The 13,124-nt window shown below is 60.1% G+C and overlaps 1 protein-coding gene across 7 annotated transcripts in view; it reads left to right on the forward strand.

Moving 5' to 3' along the window:
• The window catches only part of ATP2B3 (ATPase plasma membrane Ca2+ transporting 3), a 48,885-nt gene continuing 35,761 nt past the window's right edge, over positions 1 to 13,124 (forward strand). For all 7 annotated transcript variants that reach the window (XM_070066752.2, XM_089323884.1, XM_070066749.2 and 4 more), the window contains exon 1: positions 1 to 192. The gene's annotated coding sequence lies outside the window, so the exon portion shown is untranslated. The remainder of the gene's footprint in view (positions 193 to 13,124) is intronic.

The raw sequence follows: 13,124 nt of genomic DNA on the forward strand, positions 1-13,124 counted from the left end.
GGTGCGGAGCGTGGGGAGCACTCGGCCGCAGCCCTCGCCAGCCGCGGAGGGTCGCGCCCCGCGCCGCCGGCCAGTCCGCCCCGTGTCTGGGCCTTTCCGTCCTTGGAACGGATCGTTGCCCGCCGGGCGCCTGCCCGCAGCGACAGCGCCCGCCGAAGCCAAGGCCGCGGTGGCGGCCGTGCCCATGCCCGGGTAAGTGGTGCCCGGGGCGCACAGGCGCCAACCGGGTGGGCGCGGGCGCGGGCGCGGGCGGGGGCGGGGCGGGAGGGCTGCCCAGCAGGTGGCGCGGCGGCAGGTGGGGGGACACGGGTCCCCGCCCCAGGCACCTGCGCCCCGCGCCCGGCCTGCGTGTCCTTGCGGCACCGCGGCCGCGAGGCACCCCAGGACCCCTGGCCGGCTGGCAGCGCCCCGCACCCCGCACCCTGCGCCCCGCATCTCGCGCGCACGCGCATCTGTGTCTGAAGAACAAGGCTGCTGGGGGCTGCGGGTGGGGGCTCCGCGGGCACAGCTGGGGGCGCCAGGCCAGGGAGCCCGGCCGGTGCGCACGCACCTTCCAGGAGTCTCGCGGCACCCCCTCCCCCTGCACCCTCGCACTGTGTCATCCTCCCCCTCTCACGTTCCCACACTGTCCCCCGCACGCACGCCCACACAGCCGCCCAGGCGACCCTGTGCAGGCCTGGACCGTGCCAACAGCACGCAGCCCCGGCCACACTTGGGTAACTCCCGCATCCCTTCGGGAAAGCTGTCCTCCCCCTCCCCACCTGTGTGACCTTGGCCAGAGGGCTTCTCCTGTCACGGGGGGGAATTTTATCCTATTTTCTCGAGGGTGAAAGCTCCAGCTTTGGGGTCCTGGAATTCAGAGTGGCTGGCACGGCATTTCGCAGAGCCTGGGACTGTCCACTCGTCTGTCCCTCGGATCCCGGCTCCCTCCATCCCTCCGCCCGGTGCAGGGCGCGGTGGCCAGGCCGGCTGAGGAAGGGAGGAAGGCAGGGGAGGGGGGAGCCTGGAGAACGGGAGGGATGGAGGGAATCTTGGAGCGTCCGGGGCTGAGGGCTTGGTGAGGGGTCCCTCCTGGGACTTGGGTGCCAACCTAGCAGGCAGCCCCCTGCACCTATTTCCCATCTGTGCCCACCAGCTGTCACCCTTCACTGGTCTGTAAGCTTTTACGGCAAGAACTGACTTTTAATCTGCACAGGCTGCTCCAGTGCCCAGCACAGGCCTGGCACAAAGTGGGCACTTGCTTTCTGTGTGTCCCATTCATGACCTTGACCTCGCTGAATCTGCAGACTCACCCAACGACAGAGACACGGGCTGGATTTTTTTGTCCCCATTTTTCAGATGGGATCGTTGAGGCCACAAGAAGGGAAGGAACTTGGCATTGCAAGGGTGGAGGCCCCTTCCTCCAAGAGCAGATGACTGTGGACCTGGGGGTGGGGGAAGGGGTGACCTAATAACCAGAGGCCACCGCTCTCTCTGAGTGCCTCCTGTGTCCAGGGTTGGTCCTGGATCCCTCTCCCATCCGAGTCTCACTGCAACTCCACGTATGAGCCATTGTTTTCATTGCCCCTTTTCACAGATGAGGAAACCAAGGCCATGCGCTCCCCAGGAGGGAGCTGGAGGCTGTGCAGCCTCTGCAGGATTCAGATGAGGCCTGGCAGAGGGTCCAAGGGTGAAGCTCCTCCCTGGAGCCTGCCCCTGCAGAGAGAGCGGTTGGAAGGGCCTGGACAATTGTGGTACCCAGGCATCGATTGTGCCTGCCATTGGCCTCGAGGTGGGGGAGGGCCAAGGACACCACGCTGCCAGGTGCCTTGACTGAAGGGGCATACGAGGGGGAATGCAGGCAGATGGAAGTGGGGTGGGAGTGGGAGGGGGCTCTGCACCCAGCGAGAAGGAGAGCCAGCGCCTTGGGAAAGAAGCCCCCCAAGGCAGAGCGTGCTGAAGAGAGAGCGCCACCTACAGGCCGCAGCGGTGCTGCCCGGGGCCCTTGGAGGTCCCGGAAGGGGCACAGGGGCCTTGCGAGAAGGCAGCTGGAGCTCTAGCGATAGGAGCTCCTGGGGCTGGTGCCAGCTCAGTGCCTCATGGTGTTTGTGAGCTTGGCCGAGTCTGGTGCCTGCTCCGGATCCGGCAAGGGGCGGGGTGGGCCGCGGAGGGCTCTCGGCACTGACATTTGAGGGTGCAAGCCGGAGAGGCCAGGGTGTGAGTCGGTGAGTGCTCTGCAGCCCGGAACATCTGCTCCCGGCCCAGAGAGCGTGCTGCGGCCAGCCCCCCAGGCCTCACTCAGCATGGCTTTCGGATGGGGCAAGCGTGGCCAGGCCCCTAGGGCTCCTTGCAGCCCGCAGAGCCAGGTAGGGCCAGCTTGCTGCAGCCATGTGCACCTCCGTCTCCACCTTCGGGAGCAAGTTGTCAGCAGACATGTACTCCCTTCTGGTTGTAGTGTATTTTCTTTCATAGATTTATTTATTGATTTGAAAGAGTGACAGAGAAGAGACAGAGAGAGAGAGAGAGAGAGAATGCTTCCATCCGCTGATTCACTCCACAAATGGCCACAACAGTTGGGGCTGGGGCTGGGGCTGGGCCAGGCTGAAGCCAGGAGCCTGGAACCCCATCCAGGTCTCCCACGAGGGTGGCAGGGGCCCCGGGACTTGGACCATCAGCTGCTGCTTTCCCAGGCACATTAGCAGGAATGCTGGATAGGAAGTGGAGCTGCCGGGACTCGAACCAGGTCCAATACGAAAAGCCTGTGTCTCAAGTGGCTTTAAGTCAGTGCACCATCACACTGGCGCCCCCTTCTGATTTTAAATTTACAGATTATATATTTCACTGATGGCTACTGTCCCCATCAGCGGTTGCTAGCACATCATGTCCGTAATGACAGTATTAACAGCAGTCACCCTGTGCCAGGCACCATCGCGTTGCTCAATTGAAACAGCCAAATGAAGCGAGTGTTGTTATTCGCCCCATTTTGCAGATGGTGTGGCTGAAGCCCAGAGATGTTAGGTAATTTGCCAAAGGTCACACAGGCACGAGATGGTAAAACCAGAACAGGCAGGCCGGCCGTCAGGCTCGCACCCTGTCTCTGTTGTCTCTAGAGCTGTGCGCGGAACTCCGCAGGATGGAGCCTGGACTGTGAGCTGAGGGTGCGGGGCTGAAGCCGAGACCTCCTTGTCCCCTCATCTGCCCACTGACACAAAAGGGGGGAAGGTGCCCGAGCCATGCAGCAGGGGCAGCCTTGGTGTGTGAGAGTGGCTGCCGTGGCCCTGAAGGCAGACACTCTCACCTAAATCCCCAGAAGCCTCCCCAGCGGCCACCACCTCAGAGATGGACCCAGGCCCGGGTGGAGGGGAGGGGGCGCTGGCTGTGACCTGGAGCACACGGATGGCTCCTTGCCGTCCCCTGTCATCTCTCAGCTCCTCGCCGGGCCTCTGCGAAGCTGGCAGAAGCCAGGCCAAGTGGTGCCTGGCTGGAAGCCCTCCCCTGCCTGGGCACCTTCTGTTGGGTGGGCGGTGCTGGCAGCAGGCCCGGGGTTGGCCTAGGCAGAAAGGGCCGAGGGAAGGAGACTCGCAGACCTGGGGGAACTTGGGCACCTTGGACTGCCTGCCCAAGGTTGGGCCAGGGATGAGTCCAAGGTCACACGGCCGAGTAGGTGGCAGAACCTGAAGCAGAGCTACAGGGCGTGGGTGGAAAGGTCTAGGTCGCGGCAGCTTGGGAGTGGTCCAAGAGGTCTCTGCACACGTGCATCCCGGCGGAAGACATGCAGAAGGGGGTCCTGTGCCGGCCCTGCAAAGACCCTCAATTGAACAGGTCCTGACCTTGCTGCGTCGTGGGCCACAGCTGTTTTCAAATGTCTTTTTGCCAGAGGTCTTGGCCTTGAGGTCCTTTCTAGAGCTTCGATGACCCGTGGGGCAGCCCAAGGCAGAGCAGCGATTTAATTAGAATTAAGTCCAATTACAGATTGCGTTCCTCAGGCGCACTGGGAACATTTCAAGTGCTCAGTAGCCATCTGTGGCCAGTGGCCACCGTATCCCGGAATGAAGACCCACTGCCTCCCTTGGAGCCTGAAACCACCCGCACCACTTCTCCCACCCCCCAGCACACAGCCACTGACACTGATGGGCCAGGCTCTGGTCTGAGCACTTGACAGCCTGGGCCAGAAGGTGCGGGCTGGGCTTGGATGGGTTACCTGTCAGAAGGCAGGTCGCCATGGTCAGAATGTGGCCAGCTGTGCCGGGGGCCACATCGTCTTGGGTCTTGGGGATACAGCAGAGTGAACATGTTTTGCTAAGTGTCCATCAGAGGATCTGCAGCCACAGCAGTAGACATACATGCAAAGGGCTGTGAGGCCAGGGAGTATCTAGTGGGCTCAGCCCCCTGCACCTGCCAGCCCCACCCTGCTTGACCCAAACCAGGACTCAGCAGTACCGCCCTGAGTCCTGCCCCTCAGTAGCCGCCCAGGGCAGCTGTCTGCTCCGCCCAACAGTGTGGTAGACACCATCCCTGAGGCTCCAGGGGCCCTGACGCTGTCCCCAAAACCACACCCTGTGGCTCCTTGAAAGGCAGTGGGTGGCACAGATGTGGGCACTTCTGAGAAGAGGCTGGGAGCCTTTGCCATGGAGGGCCAGTGCTTGGGCTGCTAGCTCTCCAAGGGGTGGCCCAGGTCCCCAGGCCAGTGAACCTGACATGCCCAGCAAGGGGTAAAACCCAGATCTGCCCGATGCTTGGTCCTCATCTGGCCTGGCACCCACAGCCCACTGCAGGGCCAGAGGCAGGGTTGGGGGGCAGCAGCAGTAGGGACCCAGGCAGCTCTCCACTGATGGGCATGGCCTAATTGTTTTTTTTTTAATAACATTGATACTTCTTACTATCTAAAAATAATACTTTTCGAATGCATGCTCTTTATAGAAAACTCATAAAACACCAAGAAGTCAAAAACATAGCTTATTTATTTTCATATTACTGTAATTATAGCATGGACTAAATTGTACAATCTATTTTTTACTTTACATAAGCATTTTCTTTATTAATATAATCCCTTCCTAAATGGACATTTTTCCCAAAAAGGATATAGTTTAATTTTTTTAAGATTATGAAGGCAGTAAATGCTTATTGCAAAAATAATGAACTTGAACCGTGCAAATGAACTTGAAACTCCAAATGATTCGCTCACTTGACAGTTATTTATCAAGTTCCCAGGATGTATCAGGGCGGTCCTCAGTAATTACAATTTTTAATGGCTGAATAGTATTCTCTCAAGAGATTGTAATTCGCTTAATTATTTGGCTATTTTTGGAAATGCAGGCGGCCAGATTTGTTTCGCTCTTACGCGTGAGGCTCTGTCCCAAGCAGAGCACCCGACTGAGTCCTAGAATCAAACAACTCACGTTGGGTGTTTGCCTCACTCTCTCTTTTTTTTTCTTTTAAGATTTATTTATTTATTTGAAAGGCAGAGTTACAGAGAGGCAGAGGCAGAGAGAGAGGTCTTCCATCCATTGGTTCACTCCCCAGTTGGCTGCAATGGCTGGAGCTGCGCCGATCCGAAGCCAGGAGCCAGGAGCTTCCTCCGGGTCTCCCATGAGGTTGCAGGGGCCCAAGGACTTGGACCATCCTCCAGTGCTTTCCCAGGCCACAGCAGAGAGCTGGATCGGAAGTGAGACTCAAACTGGTACCCATGTGGGATGCCGGCACTGCAGGTGGCGGCTTCACCCACTACGCCACAGCGCCAGCTCCCATGTGTGTCTCTTTAATTTCTGATAAGGGTCAACATTTTCATATGGGTTTTAGAAACTGTATCTTTTTTTTCTTTAGTGAGTTATCTACTGCTATACTTTATTTCAGATCTTAGCGTTTGTCATTGGGTCGTAATAATCACGATTTAACATATCTGCTGCAAATAATTTAGCTTTTTTTTCATGCAAAAAGTAAACAGTTTTCACCTCACGATTTTTCATGTGATTTTTTTCCCTTTTGCTTCTTGGCTTATGGCCTTCCTTCTGGGCAGTTGAGAACGGTCCAGCACTGGGTGCCCCGTGTGTCTCGGTGTCTCCGTTCGAACGTAGTCCCCTCCTGCCTAAAGCAGTCCGCACACATCCTTTGCAGTGGCACCACGTGTGTGATCATCAAGGTAGTTGTTGCAGGCCGGTTTCTGCTGCCTTGCCGTAGCGTGGCCTCCTTCTGGTCTGTGCAGGGACCACCTGTGTGCCGCTGAGTCAGTGACAAACTTGTCCTTCTTGTACCTGCTATTCTTCAATACCTCGGTCTCTAGAGTGCAAGACAGGACCCCTTCATCCCGCTGGCGCCGGCGCGCCGGCCCCCTGAGAAGCATTCAGGAGCAGGCGCTGGGTGAGACCGTGAGTTTCGGAGCAGCGGCTGCGTCCCCGCGGGTGGGCGGGTGGGCGGCAAGGCTGGATGGTGAGCAGTGGCCCAGGGACAGCAGAGTCTGCTAATTAAGAAGCAGCAAAACAGATCTGGCCGCGAGCAAGAGACGAGAGATGGGGAAGCTGGTGGCCGCCGCTTGACCTTGGCTTTGCCGTTTCGGCCTCTCTCTCAGAAGTCACCTGTCTGGCGTGTCCCAAAGGAAAGTATATGAGAAAGGGCCACCCGATGCCTCGAGGGACTTTGTGAGTCCCTGACCTGTACCGCCACTCTCACTCGCTGGCACTGCATGTCCACCTGCCGCGCCACGCATGGGGACCAACACCCCGCTTCTGAGTTTGCATTTACAGGCCCGGGAGGAGTGGCCACGACCCGGGGGCGGCTGGTCTGGGCTTCCCTGGCCCTGGGGTCTGCAAGCTCCTCCCTGTGCTTGGTGCAGAAGAGGAGAGGGGTGTGCAAGGGCGGGGCTTCACTCTGGGAAAGCTCAGTCCTGGGGAGCGAAGCAAGAGTGCCCTTCCCCCTTGCAATTCATCCATAGGGGTCAAGAATAAGAGTGGGCTACTCTGGGGGTCCCCATCCAGGGTCCTGGCCCTGGCAGTTCCCCAGAGAGGCCCATGGTGGCGAGTGGGCGGTTCCCAGCAGCTCAGGGCTCCCGGGCCCCTGCCCCTCCCTGAACGAGGAAGCAGCGGTAAGGCAGAGCCATGGGAGGTGGGACCAGGGTCCCCTTGTCTGTGGTCAGGGTCAGGGTTGCAGAAATTGGGGTCCGTGGGCAGAAATCCCTTTGGGTCCTGGTCCCCGGCCACCCCTCCCCGGTGATCCCCAGAGCATACAGGGGCAGGAGGGTCGCTAGGGCACGCTGCAGGGGACACGTAGACCTGCACCCCCTGCAGGCAGTGCCGGCCCCCGTGGAAGCTTGGTGGTGCAAAGCTCTGTGCATGTGATCCGGAAGCCGCCAGGCTCTTGGCGACCTTCAGGTTCTGTGGTCGCAGCTGCTCAGGTTTGGAGGAGGCAGGAGCAGTGCCCGGCTGCAGCTTCCCAGGCGTCCTCTCTCGGGCACCGCTGGCCATTGCTTCTTCCTCCAGGGCTGTGCTGGGAGAAAGGGCGCCAGGGCAGATGTGACTGCCCCCTTGAGTCTGAACTCCCCTTTCTGTCCCCTCCAACACCCTTCCTGGGGTCTTTACGAAGGGCTGGGGCAGGTGAGTTCCACACCCACACCCCTGCATGCCTGCAGTCCCCATATAGTGATGGTCCCCATCAGTTCTCGGGGGCTTAGCGCGCCTCCAGCACCCCCTGTCTGGAGCACCACCTTCCTGATCCTTTTTAGGAACCCCTGACCTGGACTCCAGTGAATCCCGCTAAGCCTGTCCTCCCAAGAAACCAGTACCCCCCCCCATGGGGCCACTTCCCGAGGACAACACGTGTGTCCCTGCTCTCTCTTCGCGGAGTCACTGCGCCTCGTGGCAGGTGGAACGAGCCCTCTGGCCCCGGAGCCGCACAGCCTCCAGCTGTCTGTAATTTCCTTGATTACCTGGTTAGGCCCTGGCTGCTTCCGGTCCTTGGAGCCAGCTCTGGGATTGAAGGCTGGCAGGGGTGGACCAGGCAGTGCCAAGCAGGGAGCCTCAGAGCCTCGGATTTCTGCCCCTTTCCCAGCTGGGGTCTTGCACGGAGCTGTGTTGTGAGGCTATGGGGTCCGCCCAAGGCCCTCGTGGAAGGTGGCGGTGCGGGGCTGGCTCGGGCTCCTGCTGCATTGCGGGCTCCGCGCAGCTCCCGTAATTGGATAATTAGCGGCACTACGCCTCCTGCCCGTGGGCTCCTCGCTCCTGCTCGCTGCTTGAGCTTGGAGTCCTCGTGCCCGGGCAGGAGATAAATGCTACTCCTCCCTCCCCCCCCCCCCCACGGCACCTTCGGAGTGAGCCCTCGTAAGTGGGGACACGGTTCTTGGCTAAGTGAGCTTCAGGACAGGCAGAAGTCACACAGGGCCCGAGTGAGGTGACCCAGGAGGGTGGCCAATAGGGACCGCGCCTCAGTGTAGGGGCCAGGGCATGGTTTGCACAGCAGCCTGGATCAGAAGAATAAGGACCATTTCACAGGTTCAAAAGTGAAGGCTTGGAGTTGGCTTGCACAGCCAGGCATCTCTGAGTGAGGTTCTGAGACAGATTTCCTGCCTGGTCGCCTTGCTGAGCTCCTTTTAATGGTTCTAATCACATTTGTTGTTTTTCTGGGGTTTTCTGGGCAGTCACATGAGGAAGGAGCGACAAAGACCCCTATGGATCCAGACCACCTGAGTTCGCATTGGCCTCTGCTCCTGGCTGGCTGTGTGACCTTGAGTGAGCTCCTTAACTCCTCTGTGCTTCATGGTGCAGGGAGCCAGCCCAGGCTGCAGAGACCGGGAGTGCAAGCACAGGTGCAATGGCTTCAGCTGGAACATGCGGGGGGCGGGGGGAGCTGAGGCCTGCCCTCAAGCTGAGTGCATTCTTTTTACACGGATGACTTTAGGAGATACAATGAGCCCACCCCCACGGGGCTCTGCTGCTGCCCCAGGCACATCGGAATGACTCAGGCTGTGGCTTTATCCTTGATTAACAGAGACGCAGCGGTCCCAGCGATAGATAGGGAGGGCTGCTGTGACAGCTCCTTGGTTCCTGGGGTCTCGGCTCCCATGAATGTGCTGCAAATGGATCCCATCTACAAGATGGGTGTGATACAGTGGCTGCAGCTCCTGCCTTCACATCAGCATTCCAGGCAGCAGGAAGAAGGAGAAGGGCAGAGGAGAACTTATCCCTGCCCTTTAAGGACATAACCCTGAAGTTGCCCCTGTCACTTTCGCTGACATCCAATTGGCCAGAACGTCATCATGCGCTCAGAAGCACAGCACCACGTGGAAAGTGGGCTCAGAGCTAGGAAGTCTCTGCCATAACTTTGTGGGGGCTCATTAGCATCTCCTAACATCATCGGGGGGGGCATAGAGTACAAGTGTGTTCCAGCTACGAGGAGAGACACACGAGTGTGGCAATGGCCAGGCAGCCTGGCCCCTCTCAGCTGCTCCGTTCTTGTGCCCCCGTAGAGCACCCACCCAACCTAGGCAGGGCGTGGCAGGTGTTGGATGACATGGAGGCTGGAGGTGGCGATAGGACAGTGGAGAAGGCTCTGCTTAGGTTCCCACTTCCACGAGGGGATTTTCCTAAAAGTGAGAACCCATATGGGCAGAACTGTCGGCTCATTGGGCCAGGCAGCGCCGCTCAGGGGCGCCACGGGTTGCCATTGCACACCCAGCATCCATCACCCTGCGCACAGCACGCCGAGAAGAACAGCTGCTGGGCCTTGCCGGCCTGGGAGCATGGGGACGCAGGCTGGCATCAGTGAACACACATTGCAGGGCGTCCCTCACTCGCCGCCGTCTGTCTCCAGAACACAGTTTTCTCCTCCCAGCTGAAACTCTGCCCGCAGCACCAGCTCGCAGGCCCTGGCCCCGGCTTGCTGCTGTGTGTCTCTGTGAGCGCCACTCCTCTAGGTGGATCCCGACATGACTTGTCCCGCTGTGCCTGCCTAGTCTCACTGAGCAGCCTGTCCTAGAGGGTGACACTTGTCTCTGAGTCCCTGCTTTCTAGTCCAGAGGGAGATTGCCAGCCCCTGAGCTGTGCTCGTTCGCATTCTATAGTGGGGCTTTTAAAAAACATTATCGATTTGTTTATCAGAGAAACAGAGAGCAAGAGAGAGAGACATATCTCACATCTCTCATCTGCCGGTTCATTCTCCAAATGCCTGCAATGGCCGGGGCTAGGCCAGCTGAAGCCAAGAGCCAAGAATTCAATCCGGGTCCCCCATGTGGGTGGCAGGGGCCCAAGCACTTGAGTCATCCCCGACGCCTCCCAGGGTGCATATTAGGAGGAGGCTGGAATCTCTAGCCAGAGGCAGGTAGTGGAACCGGGGCATGGGATGAGGGTGGGAAGCTCTGGACCTAGGACTCTGCATTCCTGCCATTCCCCGGGCACAGAGGGACCCACCCAGGTCTGCGGGCAGCTGCTCTGGGTTAGGCCGGAGCTCCTGGCTATCAGCTCGCCCACCCAAAGGCAGTGTCTTAGGTCCCAGCCGCCCCTAGGAATCTACACTTGGGTTTCTCTGGCTTCCAGGCTCCTCCCTGGCAGGCACCAGCACCGCACCTGCCTTTCTGCCAGACCGGGCACTGGGCGGGCAGGACGCCCTTGGAGTGCTCCCCAGGCCCCCAGGGCAGATCTTGGGGCTGGTGGGTGCTGCGGGACTGGGGAGTGGGGAGGGGCGCAGTGGCTGCGGGTTGGCCGTTGTCTGTTGTTATTGTTCTTGCCCAAAGCTGTTCCACTGAGAGCCACTTGGCGTGCGCACAGATTGTACCAGGAACAGGGGGAGGCAGGAGCGAGCACTGGGGGGCGGGGGGTGGGGGGCGCCTGTCCCTTTAAATCTGTTTTCTCGGGTTTTGTTTCCTTCTCTTTTCCCATCCTCCTCCCTCCACCGGCACAAGTGGTGGAGCTGTGAGGGCCCAGGAGCTGCAGTGACGGCGCCTCTGAAATATTAATGAGGCTGTTCTCGGCCTGGCTCTCTCCCTCCCCCTTCCTGGGCTGCATGCACGCCTCGTCCTTGGAACCCTCCTTTCCCCTCCCCGGTGGTCGCCAAGGTGCGTCAAGCAGGCGGGAGGGAGCAGGGCGGGCAGGAGGGAGCCTCGGGGAGTCGAGGGTTCCAGGGTCTCCCAGGTGGCCACCGTCTCTACCCGCTGGGATGGCCCAGGAGAGGATGGGGGCTACGGCCAGGGTGCCCTCCGCCCACGCCCCCAGCTGCTCCTAAGCACTGCTGGGCTGCAGGTGTGCGGCAGAGCCACCTCCCCCACAGCAGGGGCAAAGCCTGTCTCCCTTCTGTGGGGCCCGGAGCCGAGGTCCTTGGAGGAGGCAGGCCCTCGCCCGCTGTCTCTGCAGGAGGGCTCCTGGCAGAAGGCATGCATGCGGGTAGGCCCTCAGGCCCCCATCTTTTGCCCTCTGACCCTGGATTCTGCTTCTTCCTTGCCTCGGGGCCATGGTGTCCTTGGCTTGCTTCTGGCACGCAGTGGTCAGGAGCCTGGGGGTGGCCATGCAGGGGAATGCTGTGATCACGGGGCCCGGGACTTCCTGGATCCATGGCACCTGCCGCGGGGCTCTTTCCAGAGTGGAGCACGGGCCGAGCTCTAACGTATCTCGGAGCCCCGAGCTGGGGGCTGTGGTGGGAATTCATCCTCCAGTCGTCAGCCCCCTCCGTCAGACAAGGCTGGGCGACTGGGGAAGCTTCCCTGGGGTGTCGTCAGGTGCCCTGATGTGGGTGGCCATGACTCATGAGGGGTCACGTGGAAGTCAGGGCCAAGGGGCCAGGGCAAAAGCAGGGGCCTCATGTCTGGCATTGCTGACCCCTTATGCGGCTCAGTTTGCCCTCTGTGAAATGGGGTGGAGGGGGGTGTTGGTGAGGAGGCTAGCAGGTGCCGCAGGCATTGGCAATGCCGTGTGCACCAGCAGTTCCAAACTTAGCGTTGCGAGCAAAGACCCGAGAGAGAGGGCAGGGGAGAGCCCAGGAAGGCCCTAGCTTCTTGAAGCCTGGCATGCTGCCCAGGGCCAGAGCGGACCAGGGGTGATGGAGTTGGATGCAGGACCCCCGGGGTTTCTGGTCGCTGGAGTGGCCGGTGCTGTTTGGGCCTAGTGCGGAGGCACGGGTGCCTGCGCCCCGCTGGAGGGAAGGGTGCAGAAGGCAGGCAGGTGATGCAGCCTTGACAGCTACGCGTGCAGGGGGAAGTGGGAGGTGGGCCAGCTCCTGCTCTCTCCAGCCCGCAATCCCGGCCAGCTTGGGCCAGGATGGAGCAGGCGCCGGAAGCTCCGAGCGCCCCTCTGTAGAGGTTCTTAATTCAATTAAGCCAATTAAGAGCTGAGAGAGGAAAGAGCGGAGAAATGGTATGCGGCCTGCCCTCTTGGTGTCTACGGGCTGCTCTCGGCAGCCAGCCCAGGGCCGGAAACGCTCTGCTGGGGCCCGCAGACCCCACGGGCCTGGCCGCGGCTGTCCTTGACCATTCGGGTGAGGGCTGCTGTCCTGGTTGAGTCTGTGCCACCTGGTCTCTCAGCAGCCTGCAGTCACTCCAAGTGGGCCCTGCTTGAACTCGCTGCCACCTCCTGCCTGCCCTATGGCCCGTGCAGTTGGTGACTTCAAAGCAGCCCCACCCTACCCTGCCCGCATGCTATTCAGGACAGTGAATCTGCCTCCCGGGGCTCTGAGCTCTTCCCCAGGAGCCAAGCCCGCTCGTCCCCATTCCTGTAGGCCCTGATCTCCACCCAGAACCACCCCCTACCTCAGTAACCGATAACCCCGATAACCGCACGCACTTGTCTTAAGAAGCTAGAGAGCCAACCGGTAGGAGACAGAGACTCAGAGACCACTGCCGTGGGATCAGAGGCTCAGCGACCATCGGTCGGGGCTGGGGACTTGGTCGAGACCTTTGGAGGACACTCCGCTGAGATTGCAACTCGAAGAATTCACAGAAGGCTACCAGGTGGAGATGGGACAGAAGGGTGTGCACGGGGCTCAGAGCTGGCCAGGCTGTGTGGTTGCGGCAGAGTGGGCTGCGGCTGGGGAGCTGGGAGGGCGGGCGGTGTGGGGCACAGCTGGGCGGCCAGAGGCAGGAGGGGAACTGCAAGGTGCTTTGAGGGAACTGGCCTTTTGCTTGGTGGTGTTGGAGCAGGGCTAAAATGGAGGTTCTGGGTGACTATGCCACT

This window comes from Oryctolagus cuniculus, chromosome X (genome assembly GCF_051225735.1).
Source record: "Oryctolagus cuniculus isolate XC-2025 breed Fujian yellow rabbit chromosome X, ASM5122573v1, whole genome shotgun sequence".
Lineage (NCBI taxonomy): Eukaryota > Metazoa > Chordata > Mammalia > Lagomorpha > Leporidae > Oryctolagus > Oryctolagus cuniculus.